At 39.6% G+C, this 14,588-nt stretch overlaps 1 pseudogene; it reads right to left on the bottom strand.

Annotated features, from left to right (window-relative positions):
* Positions 1-5,386: 5,386 nt before the first annotated feature.
* On the bottom strand, positions 5,387-6,346 carry LOC123949816 (annotated as a pseudogene).
* Positions 6,347-14,588: the final 8,242 nt, after the last annotated feature.

Below are 14,588 nucleotides of genomic sequence, written 5' to 3'. Positions count from 1 at the left end.
CTGCACCACAATCGATAAGTCCAGCTGCATCTGTTTAGTCATCTCTTACCAAAATGACTAGGAGGAGGAATACCCAACAGAAGAAAAATACAGAGGATGGGCCTTCTGCAACAGAGCTAATGGCTATCGACATAGACAATATGTCAGAAAAGGAATTCAGACTAACAATTATCCAGGCAATAGCTAGGTTGGAGAAAGCCATGGATGACCAAACAGAATTGATTAGGGCAGAACTGAAAGCCACCAGGGATGATGTTCACAATGTTAGGGCAGAACTGAAAGCCACCAGGGATGATGTTCAAAATGCTCTCAATGAGTTCCAATCCAATCTAAATTCTCTAAAAACCAGGGTAACTGAGACAGAAGATAGAATTAGTGATCTGGAGGACAAACAGAGAGAAAGGATCAGGAGGAAGCCTGGAACAAACAGCTCAGAAGCCACGAAAACAGAATCAGGGAAATAAACGATGCCATGAAACGTTCCAACGTCAGAATTATTGGAATCCCTGAAGGGGAAGAAAAAGAAAGAAGTCTAGAAGATATAGTGGAAGAAGTTGTCTATGAAAATTTTCCCAATCTCACGAATGGAAACAACATTCATGTACTAGAGGCAGAAAGATTTCCTCCCAAGATTTTAGATTCTCGAAAGTCCTCACGGCACCTTATTGTTAGAATGGGGAATTTTGTTTCAAGAGAGACCCTCTTAAAAGCAGCTAGGACAAAGAAGCTTCTTACATACAGAGGAAAGCCCATTAGAATAACGTCAGACCTTTCCACAGAGACCTGGAAAGCCAGGAAGGGCTGGCAAAATATATTCAGAGTACTAAATGAGAAGAACATGCAAACAAGAATACTCTATCCAGAAAGACTGACATTTAAAATGGATGGAGAGATAAAGAGTTTCCAAGACCGGCAAGGCTTAAAAGACTATGCAACCACCAAGCCGACACTGCAGGAAATATTAAGGGGGGTCCTATAAGAGAGGAAAAATCCTAAGAATATCATTGAACAGAAATACAGAAACAATTTATAGACAGAAAGACTTCAAAGGCAACACGATGTCAATAAAAACCTATCTCTCAATAATCACTCTCAATGTGAATGGCCTAAATGCGCCCATAAAACGACACAGGGTTGCAGATTGGATAAAACGACAGGACCCATCCATATGTTGTCTACAAGAGACCCATTTTGAACCTAAGGATACACCCAGACTGAAAGTGAAGGGATGGAGAAGCATCTTTCATGTCAATGGGCCTCAAAAGAAGGCCGGAGTAGCGATTCTCATATCAGATAAATTAGATTTTAAACTAAAGACTGTAGTCAGAGATACAGAAGGACTACATAATTCTTAAAGGGACTATCCGCCAAGACGATCTAACAATTGTAAATATCTATGCCCCCAATATGGGAGCACCCAATTACATAAGAAAACTATTAATCAAGATAAAGAGTCATATTGATACGAATATAATAATAGTAGGAGATCTTAATACGCCTCTCTCAGAAATAGACAGATCATCGAAGCAGAAAATTAATAAAGAAATAAGAGCATTGAATGAAACATTGGACCAGATGGACCTCATCGATGTATACAGAACATTCCACCCTAAAACAACAGAATATTCATTCTTCTCAAGTGCACATGGAACCTTCTCCAGAATAGACCACAGAATGGGTCACAAAGCAGGACTCAACCAATACCAAAAGACTGACATTATTCCCTGCATATTCTCCGATCACAATGCTTTGAAACTGGAGCTCAATCACAAGGAAAAGTTCAGAAGGAACTCAAACACCTGGAAGCTAAAGACCACCTTGCTTAAGAATGCTTGGATCAACCAGGAGATCAAAGACGAACTTAAACAATTCATGGAAACCAATGAGAATGAAGACACCTCGGTCCAAAACCTATGGGATACAGCAAAGGCGGTTCTAAGGGGGAAATACATAGCCATCCAAGCCTCCCTCAAAAACATTGAAAAATCCAGAATACACCAGCTGTCTCTACACCTTAAAGAACTGGAGAATCAACAACAAATCAAACCAACTCCACATGCAAGAAGGGAAATAATCAAGATTAGAGCAGAGATCAATGAGGTAGAAACGAGAGATACAGTAGAACGTATCAATGAAACTAGAAGCTGGTTTTTTGAAAGAATCAATAAGATCGATAAACCATTGGCCACACTAATCCAAAAGAAAAGAGAGAAAGCCCAAATTAATAAAATTATGAATGAAAAGGGAGAGATCACAACTAACACCAAGGAAATAGAAACAATCATCAGAAATTATTACCAACAGTTATATGCCAATAAGCTAAGCAACCTAGATGAAATGGATGCATTCCTGGAAAGCTACAAACTCCCAAAATTGAACCAGGAAGAAATTGACAACCTGAATAGACCAATATCTAGTAATGAGATTGAAGCAGTGATCAAAAACCTCCCAAAAAACAAGAGCCCAGGACCTGACGGATTCCCTGGGGAATTCTACCAAACTTTCAAAGAAGAAATAACACCAATTCTCCTGAAGCTGTTCCAAAAAATTGAAGCAGAAGGAAAACTTCCAGACTCTTTTTATGAAGCCAGCATTACCCTGATCCCCAAACCAGGCAAAGACCCTACCAAAAAGGAGAATTTCAGACCAATATCACTGATGAATATGGATGCAAAGATTCTCAACAAGATCCTAGCAAACAGGATCCAGCAGCAATTAAAAAGATTATCCACCATGACCAGGTGGGATTCATCCCTGGGTTGCAAGGTTGGTTCAACATTCGCAAATCAATCAGTGTGATAGAACACATCAATAAGAGAAGAGAGAAGAACCACATGGTCCTCTCAATTGATGCAGAAAAAGCATTTGACAAAATCCAGCATCCGTTCCTGATGAAAACGCTTCAAAGTATAGGGATAGAGGGAACATTCCTGAACTTCATAAAATCTATCTATGAAAGACCCACAGCAAATATCATCCTCAATGGGAAAAAGCTTGCAGCCTTCCCGTTGAGATCAGGAACACGACAAGGATGCCCACTCTCACCACTCTTGTTCAACATAGTATTAGAAGTTCTAGCAATGGCAATCAGACAACAAAGAGAAATAAAAGGTATCCAAATTGGCAAGGAAGAAGTCAAACTCTCTCTCTTCGCAGATGACATGATTCTTTATATGGAAAACCCCAAAGACTCCACCCCCAAACTACTAGAACTCATACAACAATTCAGTAACGTGGCAGGATACAAAGTCAATGTACAGAAATCAGTGGCTTTCTTATACACCAACAATGAAAATACAGAAAGGGAAATTAGAGAATCGATTCCATTTACTATAGCACCAAGAACCATAAGATACCTGGGCATAAACCTAACCAAAGTAGTAAAGGACCTGTACTCGAGGAACTACAGAACACTCATGAAAGAAATTGAAGAAGACACAAAAAGATGGAAGACTGTTCCATGCTCTTGGATTGGAAGAATAAACATTGTTAAAATGTCTATACTGCCTAGAGCAATCTATACTTTTAATGCCATTCTGATCAAAATTCCACCGATATTTTTCAAAGAGCTGGAGCAAATAATCCTAAAATTTGTATGGATCCAGAAGAGACCCCGAATTGCTAAGGAAATGTTGAAAAACAAAAACAAAACTGGCGGCATCACATTACCCGATTTCAAGCTTTACTACAAAGGTGTGATCACCAAGACAGCTTGGTACTGGCATAAAAACAGACACATAGACCAGTGGAACAGAGTGGAGAGCCCAGATATGGACCCTCAACTCTATGGTCAAATAATCTTCGACAAAACAGGAAAAAATATTCAATGGAAAAAAGACAGTCTCTTCAATAAATGGTGCTGGGAAAACTGGACAGCGATATGTAGAAGAATGAAACTCGACCATTCTCTTACACTGTACACAAAGATAAACTCGAAATGGATAAAAGACCTCAACGTGAGACAGGAATCTATCAGAATCCTAGAGGAGAACATAGGCAGTAACCTCTTCGATATCAGCCACAGCAACTTCTTTCAAGATATGTCTCCAAAGGCCAAGGAAACAAAAGCAAAAATGAACTTTTGGGACTTCATCAAGATCAAAAGCTTCTGCACAGCAAAGGAAACAGTCAACAAAACAAAGAGGCAACCCACGGAATGGGAGAAGATATTTGCAAATGACAGTACAGACAAAAGGTTGATATCCAGGATCTATAAAGAACTTCTCAAACTCAACACACACAAAACAGATAATCATATCAAAAAATGGGCAGAAGATATGAACAGACACTTCTCCAATGAAGACATACAAATGGCTATCAGACACATGAAAAAATGTTCATCATCACTAGCCATCAGGGAGATTCAAATTAAAACAACATTGAGATACCACCTAACACCAGTTAGAATGGCCAAAATTAGCAAGACAGGAAACAACGTGTGTTGGAGAGGATGTGGAGAAAGGGGAGCCCTCTTACACTGTTGGTGGGAATGCAAGTTAGTGCAGCCACTTTGGAGAACAGTGTGGAGATTCCTCAAGAAATTAAAAATAGAGCTTCCCTATGACCCTGCAATTGCACTGCTGGGTATTTACCCCAAAGATACAGATGTAGTGAAAAGAAGGGCCATTTGTACCCCAATGTTTATTGCAGCAATGGCTATGGTCGCCAAACTGTGGAAAGAACCAAGATGCCCTTCAACAGATGAATGGATAAGGAAGATGTGGTCCATATACACAATGGAGTATTATGCCTCCATCAGAAAGGACGAATACCCAACTTTTGTAGCAACATGGATGGGACTGGAAGAAATTATGCTGAGCGAAATAAGTCAAGCAGAGAGAGTCAAGTATCATATGGTCTCACTTATTTGTGGAGCATAACAAAGAACATGGAGGACATGGGGAGATGGAGAGGAGAGGGAGTTGAGGGAAACTGGAAGGGGAGATGAACCATGAGAGACTATGGACTCTGAAAAACAACCAGAGGGTTATGAAGGGGCGGCAGGGGGGTGGGGGGGGTGGGAGGTTGAGGAACCAGGTGGTGGGTAATAGGGAGGGCACGTACTGCATGGAGCACTGGGTGTGATGCCAAAACAATGAACACTGTTATGCTGTAAATAAAGAAATAAAAATAAATATAAAAAAAAAGAAGTTACAGTGCAAATAATAGCATGTCTAGGAGAATTCAGAATATCATTATTTTTTCAAAGTATTTAAGTGCTTTGCATTGGTAACTTTGGCATTTACTGTCCTTTTTTATGTGTGTTGAGGATTATTTATGGACTTTCTTTATTCCCATTAGTCATTCAAATTGTAGGTGTGTATGTGGGTGAGTGTGTGTGTGTGTTTTATTCAGAAATATCCAACATTAGGCATTAATCCTCATTTTAACAACATGTGATGATGCGGGAGTAAAGGAAAATTACTCGGTCATGAATCTGTTTTGTCTTGACCCCGTAAATGATGGGGTTTAGTATAGGGGGCACCACCACATAGAGGTTGGCTACTAGGATGTGGATATGATGAGGGATGGTTTCCCCCCAAAATGATGGGCAAAAAAATGAAAAGCATTCTTTTCAAGAATGACACAGATGTGGGAAGCCCATGTGTTGAGGTCCTTGAACCTGGCAGCCCAGGAAGGTATCTGAAACACTGTGCAAAGGATCATGGTGTAAGACATCATGATGAACACAATGTCCAGTCCTGTAGACAGCAGGGCCACAGTCAGCCCATAGATGATGTTGACCCAGATATTGTCACATGCCAGTCTGGCAATGCCCATGTGCTCACAGTAGGAATGGGGAATGATGTTTCTCCCACAATACCTAAGTCTGTGTACCAGGAAGATGAATGGAAGGCAGATGATGACGCTCCTGACCATAGCTCCTATGCCAATCTTCCCAGTGACTGAAGAGGTTAAGATTGTGGTGTATCTCAGGGGGTGACAGATGGCCACATAGCGGTCAAATGCCATGGCCAGGAGAATAGCAGATTCTACTGCAAAGATGAAATGTATGAAGAACATCTGGGACACACAACAACCAAAGGATATATCCATGGACTGGAACCAGAAGATGGCCAGCATCTTGGGGGCTGTGGCTGTGGAGAGCAGCACATCTGCCGAGGCCAGCATGGAAAGGAAGATATACATGGGCTCATGGAGACTGCGCTCAGTCACAATCACAAAGATCAAGAACACGTTGCCTACGACAGCCAAAACGTACATGGTACAGATAGGGATGGAGATCCAGGTGTGAAAATCTTCCAGTCTTGGGATTCCAATCAGGACATAACACATATCCAGGACCAGTGTAGTTATAAGAGGAGGGAAGCATCTGTCGCAGCATATTCCAGACCTAGTACCTTAATCAAAAACCACAGGGCTGAATCAAGATTGAGGAACAGCCCATTAGGCTGAATGATGTCTGATTAGGCTTTATTTGCCCAATGTATTCTTCTGGAATAAAGTGGAAGGACAGTGAGTTGTATTATCTAGCCTACAAGAGTCAGGAAATCTGACTCTTTTCATGGAAGAATTCACATATATCTTGAAAAAAATAGTTAGCGTTTACTAAGTGCTTACTATGTCTAATGGTGTGTTCCGAATACAGCTCATTAAATCTTCACAACAGACTGTTGAAAAGACCTTTACAATAATCCTTGACATGGATACTATTATTATTCCTATAGATTAAAAAAAAATCCTACAGTCTTTCAGCTTCCTGACGTAGGTCCCACTGGATTTAGAATTAGACAGCATGAATTTTGAAGCTTTGATCTCAGCCACCATCCAATACTGCCTATAGAAATAACACTAGATAGAAATACATGTCATCAGAATTTTCACTGATGATATTGCTGAATAAAATAGATACATGTGAAGTTTTCCTCACTCCTTATGAGAGAAGGCGGGAATGAGGTTTTACCAAAATAGATTCCAGGCAGTATATGCGCATAGGAACTCTTCTTCATTGATTGACCACTGAACTGATGCTAAGGTCTATGCTAGGAATTGAGGATCTACAGGTGAATTCACTGATTCTGGTCTACGAATCAACATGTTTCTTTCTTTTTTTTTTAAGATTTTATTCATTTATTTGACAGAGAGAGATCACAAGTAAGAAGAGAGACAGGCAGAGAGAGAGAAGGGGAAGCAGGCTTCCTGCTGAGCAGAGAGCCCGATTCGGGGCTTGATTCCAGGACCCTGGATCATGACCTGAGCCGAAGGCAGAGGCTTACCCACTGAGCCACTCAGGAGCTCCAAATCAACATGTTTCTTAAAATTATATGATGGACATTAAAAACCTAAACTGCATACGGTGTCAAATTCAGTTAGATTCTTAAATGGATATGCCCTGCATGTGGTGAGGAAAAATATTCTCTCCCCTTCGGGTCACTGACTAAAAATTAGACAACATATTTATTATTTCAAAAACCTCCACAGCAGCAAATATTAATGCTTCACATTATGAGATAGAGGTTCACAATCTTTCAATAAGTGGGAAGGAGGTTCATTTACTGGTTACTCTTTTCCTGTCGTTCCAATGGAATGTAGATAAATGCAGGAGAGAAGTTAGGTGAAAAGCAGGCTAGGAGATGTAACATTGGAGTGGGATGTATGTATGAGGGCTATATGCACATAAGCAGGCACATATAAAGAGGGTAGAGAAATGGATTCAAACAAGTGGATGACAAGTGGCTTAAATCCTCCCCTAATCCCCATTCTCAAGTAAAAACTAGCTGACTGCATTTGTTGAAGAGGAACACAGACTTAAGGGATGTTTGCCTTTTATCCCTTGTTTTCACTGGAGTCAGATCATTGCGCACTATCAATTTACCATGTAAACTTTTATTTTTCATTAAGTGGTCAGTATTCTGGCACTTCATGTCATAGAATTGAAATGTGTGGATGTCATTTATTTATTTTCTTTTTTTTTAATTGAAGTATAATTTATATACAATATTCCATTAGTTTCACACATAACACACACTATGATTTGACAAGTATATGTTTTGTTCTACTGGATAAGGATACTTCTCATAGGTCACCACGCAATGCCATTACAATACCACTACTATATACCCTATACTTGCCTTTTATTCCTGTGATTTACTAATTCCACACTGGGAGCTACTATCTCCCACTACCCTTCATCTTATACCCATCCCTGTCCCCCTGCCCCTCTGGCAGCCATTAGTTTGTTCTCAATAGTCAAGTGAACCTTGTGTTTTGATAGAGTTCAGAATATATAATACATAAATGGTGACCCATTAGGCCTTTCCTTAAGGTGATATGGGATTCTTTGAAAATACTGTAAGAAAATGTTGAGAAGCTTATGTGTCTCGATGTCCTTTGATTACATATATCAATAGTATAACCATTTCACATAGAGTTAAAATTAATCCTTGAAAATTTCTTTTAAATGGGGTTGCAGGGTTGTGAGAGAAAAGATTAATGTGGGAGTGTGCCTAGCCCAGACCTATGCCAGAGCCACATATGTGAGTCAAGTGGAACTATGGGGAGATGTGTAGTGAGCGGGGCTTCATAAGGACATCAGAGATGGTGGAGAGGAGAGTCTAAGTGTTGAAAGAAACACAGAAATGGAGGTCGAGGAGAAACAAAACAAATTTTGCAGATGTTCTTCTCAACTTTTGGGACACCAGTGATCTGGTTTATCTTATTTGGTTTTGTTTGGGCAAAGCATTATCACCTGAAGCTATATAACTTATAGCTCTGGGGCTCCCTGAAGCATTTCTTCACAATATTCTTATTGGCCCATTCTGACTGAATCATAGATGCATGCATGGAGGCAGTGTGTGGTGAGTAGGGACAGTGTAACTCTGGGCCCATAGACTGGATTTAAATACTGGCTGAGTCAAATTCTCACAACATTACCACTAAAATATCTTAATTTGAAGATTAGTCTTCCAATTTAAAATATGTAAAAAATATAAATTTAAAAAGTGAATAAAGTCTGAACTTAGTAGTTAAAGATGGTTGTTAAATCAGACACATTTTTATCCCTGCCATGGATGAATTTAGGGCACTTCCAAAATTGCCATCATTAAGATCAAAATCACTGTTACTGTGAACTAAGTTCAGTTTTTTGGACAACAGACTTATGCTCCACTGAACAAGGATTGGACTGGTTTAGAGTAAACACATAGGCCAAGATGTACCATCTCACACCAGACACGCAACACCCACTGTAATTTTCACCTCTAATCTGTCATGTTAGTTTTATAAGGTGTAGGCAGTTCAGCACAGGGAATGTAATAGACTTAGAAACGGAGTTTTATTCTTGCCCGAGCGCTAGTGTTAACATCATTGTTGTATAGGGAGCCTCAGCTTCTTACTCTGTGCTAAGCTCAGCACCTGCTATATGGTGAATATCCAGAGACTCTGGAAAAAAGGCATGCATGGGTTTGTGTATAGACACATATACATGGTCTTTAACTATTAGGCTTGTTTATCTCCTAAACCCAATCCCATTACTGGACCTTACTACAAATTTGGTGCACGAATGCCCAACATTCAGAGTCACATATCAAAGATAAACAACCAGTGCATAAACATATTCAGAAAGAAAAATATATACTTGTGCTTTTTGCAGACTATCCATTTAGGAAGAGAGCCCAAAGAGTCACTACAATTGACCAGGCAGTCCAGTCACAGCCACACAGTACCTCAGAGATCAGGATTGAGAGAAATGCAAGATGATCAAGACCTAGGAATCCTGAGCAGCTCCTGTGGTTTCCTAAGATTTCCTTCCTTGCCTTGCCTTTCCTTTTTTTCTTTTTTTTTTTTTCTGATGTCATTTTCTACATGTCCTTGCTGAGCAAAAATCAGCTTCTTACCTATATTTTCTAGGATCCTGAGGATATTTAACTAGTAGAGTGGAAAAAAAAAAAAAAAAAGGACATATGATGTTCACAACATGGTGAGGAAATGGGGAACTGGGTATTTATACCTCCTCTGGGCATCTCTCGGGCTCAAGAGTGTCAGCCACCAGAGGACTGAACTCCACTCACTCCTGGAAGGAGAGGGCCCAGGCTGGCCTCAGGGAGAACCTCCCCAACCCATCCTTCCCATGTACCCCGTGTGCAGGTTGTCCTCTGCACAGCACTCTCGCACACCCAGGTTAGCACCTGGTTAGCACATTAAATGCAGGTTAGCACATTAAATGTGCACTTCTTTGTGTGGCAGAGACTCCTGCTAGTGCCATCACAGCCTGTTCCCATGGAGCCATCTGCAAATGGAGATGGTCAAGGCCACATATGGAAGCATTGTTTGCTTTTTAGAAGATGCTAATACTGCCTCTTATTTACTTGACATTTTAAGGCTCCTTGGCTGTCTCTCTTTTCCATGGGACACCTGGTAGAATTAGCATCAGAAAGGTCAAGAAATGTCATTAGCTACTATAGAGATTTTTATTTGGATTTTTAATTTAAATTCAATTTACGCAAATATAGTACATCAGTAGTTTCATAGTTAGTGTTCCTTAATGTCCATCACCCAGTTTATTTGGCTTTTTATTTGGATTTTATGCTCTCTGATTGACCTTTTATTTTTCTATTTCTTTTTCTTTTTAAACTTTCTTAGTCTTTATAACTCTTCTCTAAATGCATTGGGATTACCTGGATTTTTGTCAAAGGTTATAATTACAATTTTAGTTTCAGTTTTCTTTTATTGTTGGTTTTGCTTTTTTTACTTTTCTGCATGTATAAAACATTTGTTTTTCTTTTATCTATCACTGATCCTTATTTTTTTTTTATCTCTTGGTTTTCTTTTTCAATTCTTCTTACAATATTTTCATCATTATCTTTTGGGCACTATGAAAGGTAATCTGAAAAGCTAACTGTAATCACACCCTTTTCTATGGGTGGATATCTCTGCTGTAATTCAAAGGGGATCCTATGTCTCCTCCCCTTGAACCTGGGATGATAGTTGTTTTGACCAAATAAAATGGCTGGAATGATGGCGGTGTTTACAATTTACTGAGCCAAAAGTAGTTAAGTCTGGCAACTTCAACCTTGTTTCTTGTTCAAAGCCTGTCACCTGTGTTAGGAATAGGACCACACTGGGGTTAAACCAACAACATGAAGAAGCTATCCCCATGGGGAGAGTATGATTATGTGCATAAGCACAAAGTCACCAGGCATGGGAAAGAAATCTGTGGACCTTGCAACTCAGTGGAGTTTCAAGCCAAATGCTGCCCCCTGAGTGACCACAGCCTTATCCTTGAGGAAACAGTCATACAGTCAAACTCAAACTGGATTGTTGACCCACAGAATTGTGAGAAAGGATAAATCGTTGTTATTTGAGGCAATGAGTTTGGGGGTGATTTGTTACATAGCAGAAAAGAATGAAAATGTAGTAAATATTTCTGAAATGATTTTGTATTTTTCTTCCTAACCTGACTTCAAACAGTTCTTAAATCACAGGATTTATTTCTTGTCTATTTCTGTTCTGTCTTTATTTTCTTATTTTATGCCCATATCTACAAATTATTCCCGAAGCTAGATTGGAGAGAGATAATCTACTTTCTCTGTGACACATGTGTGTGTGATCGTATGTATGTGTTTTCATGTAGGTGAGATGGAAAGTTTATCAGCAGAAACATTTTAATTTTAATTATATATCTTCTATAGAAACTCTTCATTGAAATATCTCATGATTTCCTGGAATGTCAAACACAGTTCTTTATAAAAGGGTCAGGGGATTCTAGTAGGGTAAGGTGGTTTATAAGTTAATCATTTACTTTAGCTGACATCCATTTCTTTAAAAAAAAAGAATTTTTTTATTTGTTTGTTTATTTGAGAGAGAAGGAGAATATGAGAAGGAGAGGGGCTAATGGAGAAGGAGGGAGAATCTTCAAGCATTCTCGCTGTTAAGTACAGAGCCTAGCTCAGGGCTCCATCTCAACTCTGAGATCAGGACCTCAGCCAAAATCAAGATTCAGTTGCTTAAAGGACCATACCACACAGGCCCCCTGACACCCACTTCTGTCATTGTTTGTCCTGCCACAAATTCAAAAATTTCTTAAGACTCTTTTCAAGACTGTTTCCCTGGACTTTCAACTCTTCCTTTAATTTCCCCTCTTGAAGAATATCTGACTCAAAATGTATGTTCTCACTATTTTACATGGGGTGGACTCTTTTTTTTGGCATGTGTGTTGGGGGCTGGTGTTTTCAGTGCTTCACTAACAGTAAGCTACTGCTCCCCAACCTTCTTTCCCTAGACAGTCCTTTTCTCGTAGGACTTCTGGAGCTCTTTGATTTTGTTTATTTCCCTACACATGAAAATATGGGTAGTTATGTTTGCTTTGCTTGTTGCTCCTTATATGTTGAGGGAAGGAGAGAAGTCTGTGGCCATATTTACAAGGAAGTCACTACCATGAGCATCAGGAGCTCAGTAACTTCCCTCAACATTCTGAAGATATTTTATACTATCTTCCAGAATCCTGCATTGCTGTGGTAATTAGCAGTGCCATTCTATTTCCAGGACTTCAGGTATTGGCTGTTTATCACTGCCTTTTTTTTTTTTTAAGATTATTTATTTATTTATTTGAGACAGAGTGATGGGGAGAATGCAAAATGAAGGAGAAGGAGAGGGAGAAGCAGACTCCCCGCTGAACAGAGAGCCAGAAGCAGAGCTTGATCCCAGGACCCCCAAGATCACAACTTGAGCCAAAGACCAGCTTTTAACTGACTGAGTCACCCAGGTGCCCCTGTTCTTTACTGCATTATTCATTTTCCTTTCAAAGCTACTAGTGTGTTCTCTTCCTCCCATTTTATATTAAAATTCAATGAGTGAGTGTTGGATTTTGTTAACCAACTGAACCAGTATTGGTGCATTATTATTAACCAAAGTCCACAGTTTATATTAGGGATCACTCTTTCTGTTTTCAGTTCTATGCTTCTGAAAAGTACGTTTTCTCCCCACTATCCAAAAGTAGAGCATTCTTCTAGAACCTTTCCTGAGCCATAATGGCACCAAGCAAGAAGCACCATGAATTCACATGGAAAATTTGTTGAGCATTCCTAGACCCCAAAATAACTGCTCTTAGAGTTTTCTGGTACCTTAGGACATAACTTGCTAACAGATGCTCAAAATCAATCAGGATAAAGCGCAGGTGCTCACAGACACTTTTCAAAACTACAGGGTTTTGATACAGTGATGTGGAGTGTTCTTCCTGGGAGAGGAGCTTGGTGGGGCTGCTCTCGCTGCCTCTGTTAATGGCTCAATGCAAAACACACACTGAAAGCTAGTTTTGATTTTCACCTCTTTTATAAAAGTGGAAATACTCTTCAGGTTTCTTTCAGGTGCTGAAAACAGGTACTAATGTAAATCTTTCATAAGAGCTAAATGGAATAACATGAACTTTCGAAAACTATGGGTTATCAGTACATAATGTCATGTACCCACCATTACAGTATTACACAAAACACTTTTGTTAGCCTAAAAATTCACTGTGCTCCCCCCATTCATGTCTCCCTCCCTTTTTCTGAACTCCTGGTTACTCTGATCTTTATACTATTTCTGTAGTTTGTCTTTTCTGGAATGTCATGTCCTTGTAGTCATATAACTATTTAACCTTTTCAGGATGGCTTCTTTCATGTAAAAATATGCATTGAAGTTTCTTTCTTGTCTTTTCATATCTTGAAAGCTCTCTCTTCTTTTTTCAAATCAAGGAATAACACTGCATTTTATGGGGATACCAGAGTTTGCTCATCCGTTTATCTCATGTGCTTCCTATTCCAGGCAATTAGAAAGAAACCTGATATAAAGATTCATGTTTATGTCTTGGTTTGGGCATATGTCTTCAACTCTTTGGGTCAAATATCTGGGAGTGGTAAAAGTATGTTTCATCCTCTCCTTTTTTTTATTATTTAAATTTATTTATTTATTTTTTTCAGCGTAACAGTATTCATTGTTTTTGCACGACACCCAGTGCTCCATACAATACGTGCCCTCCCTATTACCCACCACCTGGTTCCCCCAATCTCCCACCCCCGCCCCTTCAAAACCCTCAGGTTGTTTTTCAGAGTCCATAGTCTCTTATGGTTTGCCTCCCCTTCCAATTTTTTTTTTATAAACATATAATGTATTTTTATCCCCAGGGGTACAGGTCTGTGAATCGCCAGGTTTACACACTTCACAGCACTCACCATAGCCAAACCCTCCCCAGTGTCCATAACCCCCCTCCCCATCTCCCAACCCCACCTCCCCCCAGCAACCCCCAGTTTGTTTTGAGCAATTAAGAGTCACTTATGGTTTGTCTCCCTCCCAATCCCATCTTGTTTCATTTATTCTTCTCCTATCACCCTAACCCCCCATGTTGCATCTCCACATCCTCATATCAGGGAGATCATATGATAGTTGTCTTTCTCCGACTGACTTATTTCACTAAGTATGATACCCTCTAGTTCCATCCATGTTGTCACAAATGGCAAGATTTCATTTCTTTTGATGGCTGCATAGTATTCCATTGTGTATATATACCACTTCTTCTTTATCCATTCATCTGTTGATGGACATCTAGGTTCTTTCCATAGTTTGCCTATTGTAGACATTGCTGCTATAAA

Source organism: Meles meles, chromosome 8 (genome assembly GCF_922984935.1).
Source record: "Meles meles chromosome 8, mMelMel3.1 paternal haplotype, whole genome shotgun sequence".
NCBI classification, from domain to species: Eukaryota; Metazoa; Chordata; class Mammalia; order Carnivora; family Mustelidae; genus Meles; species Meles meles.
This window is presented reverse-complemented; position numbering and strand designations above follow the sequence as displayed.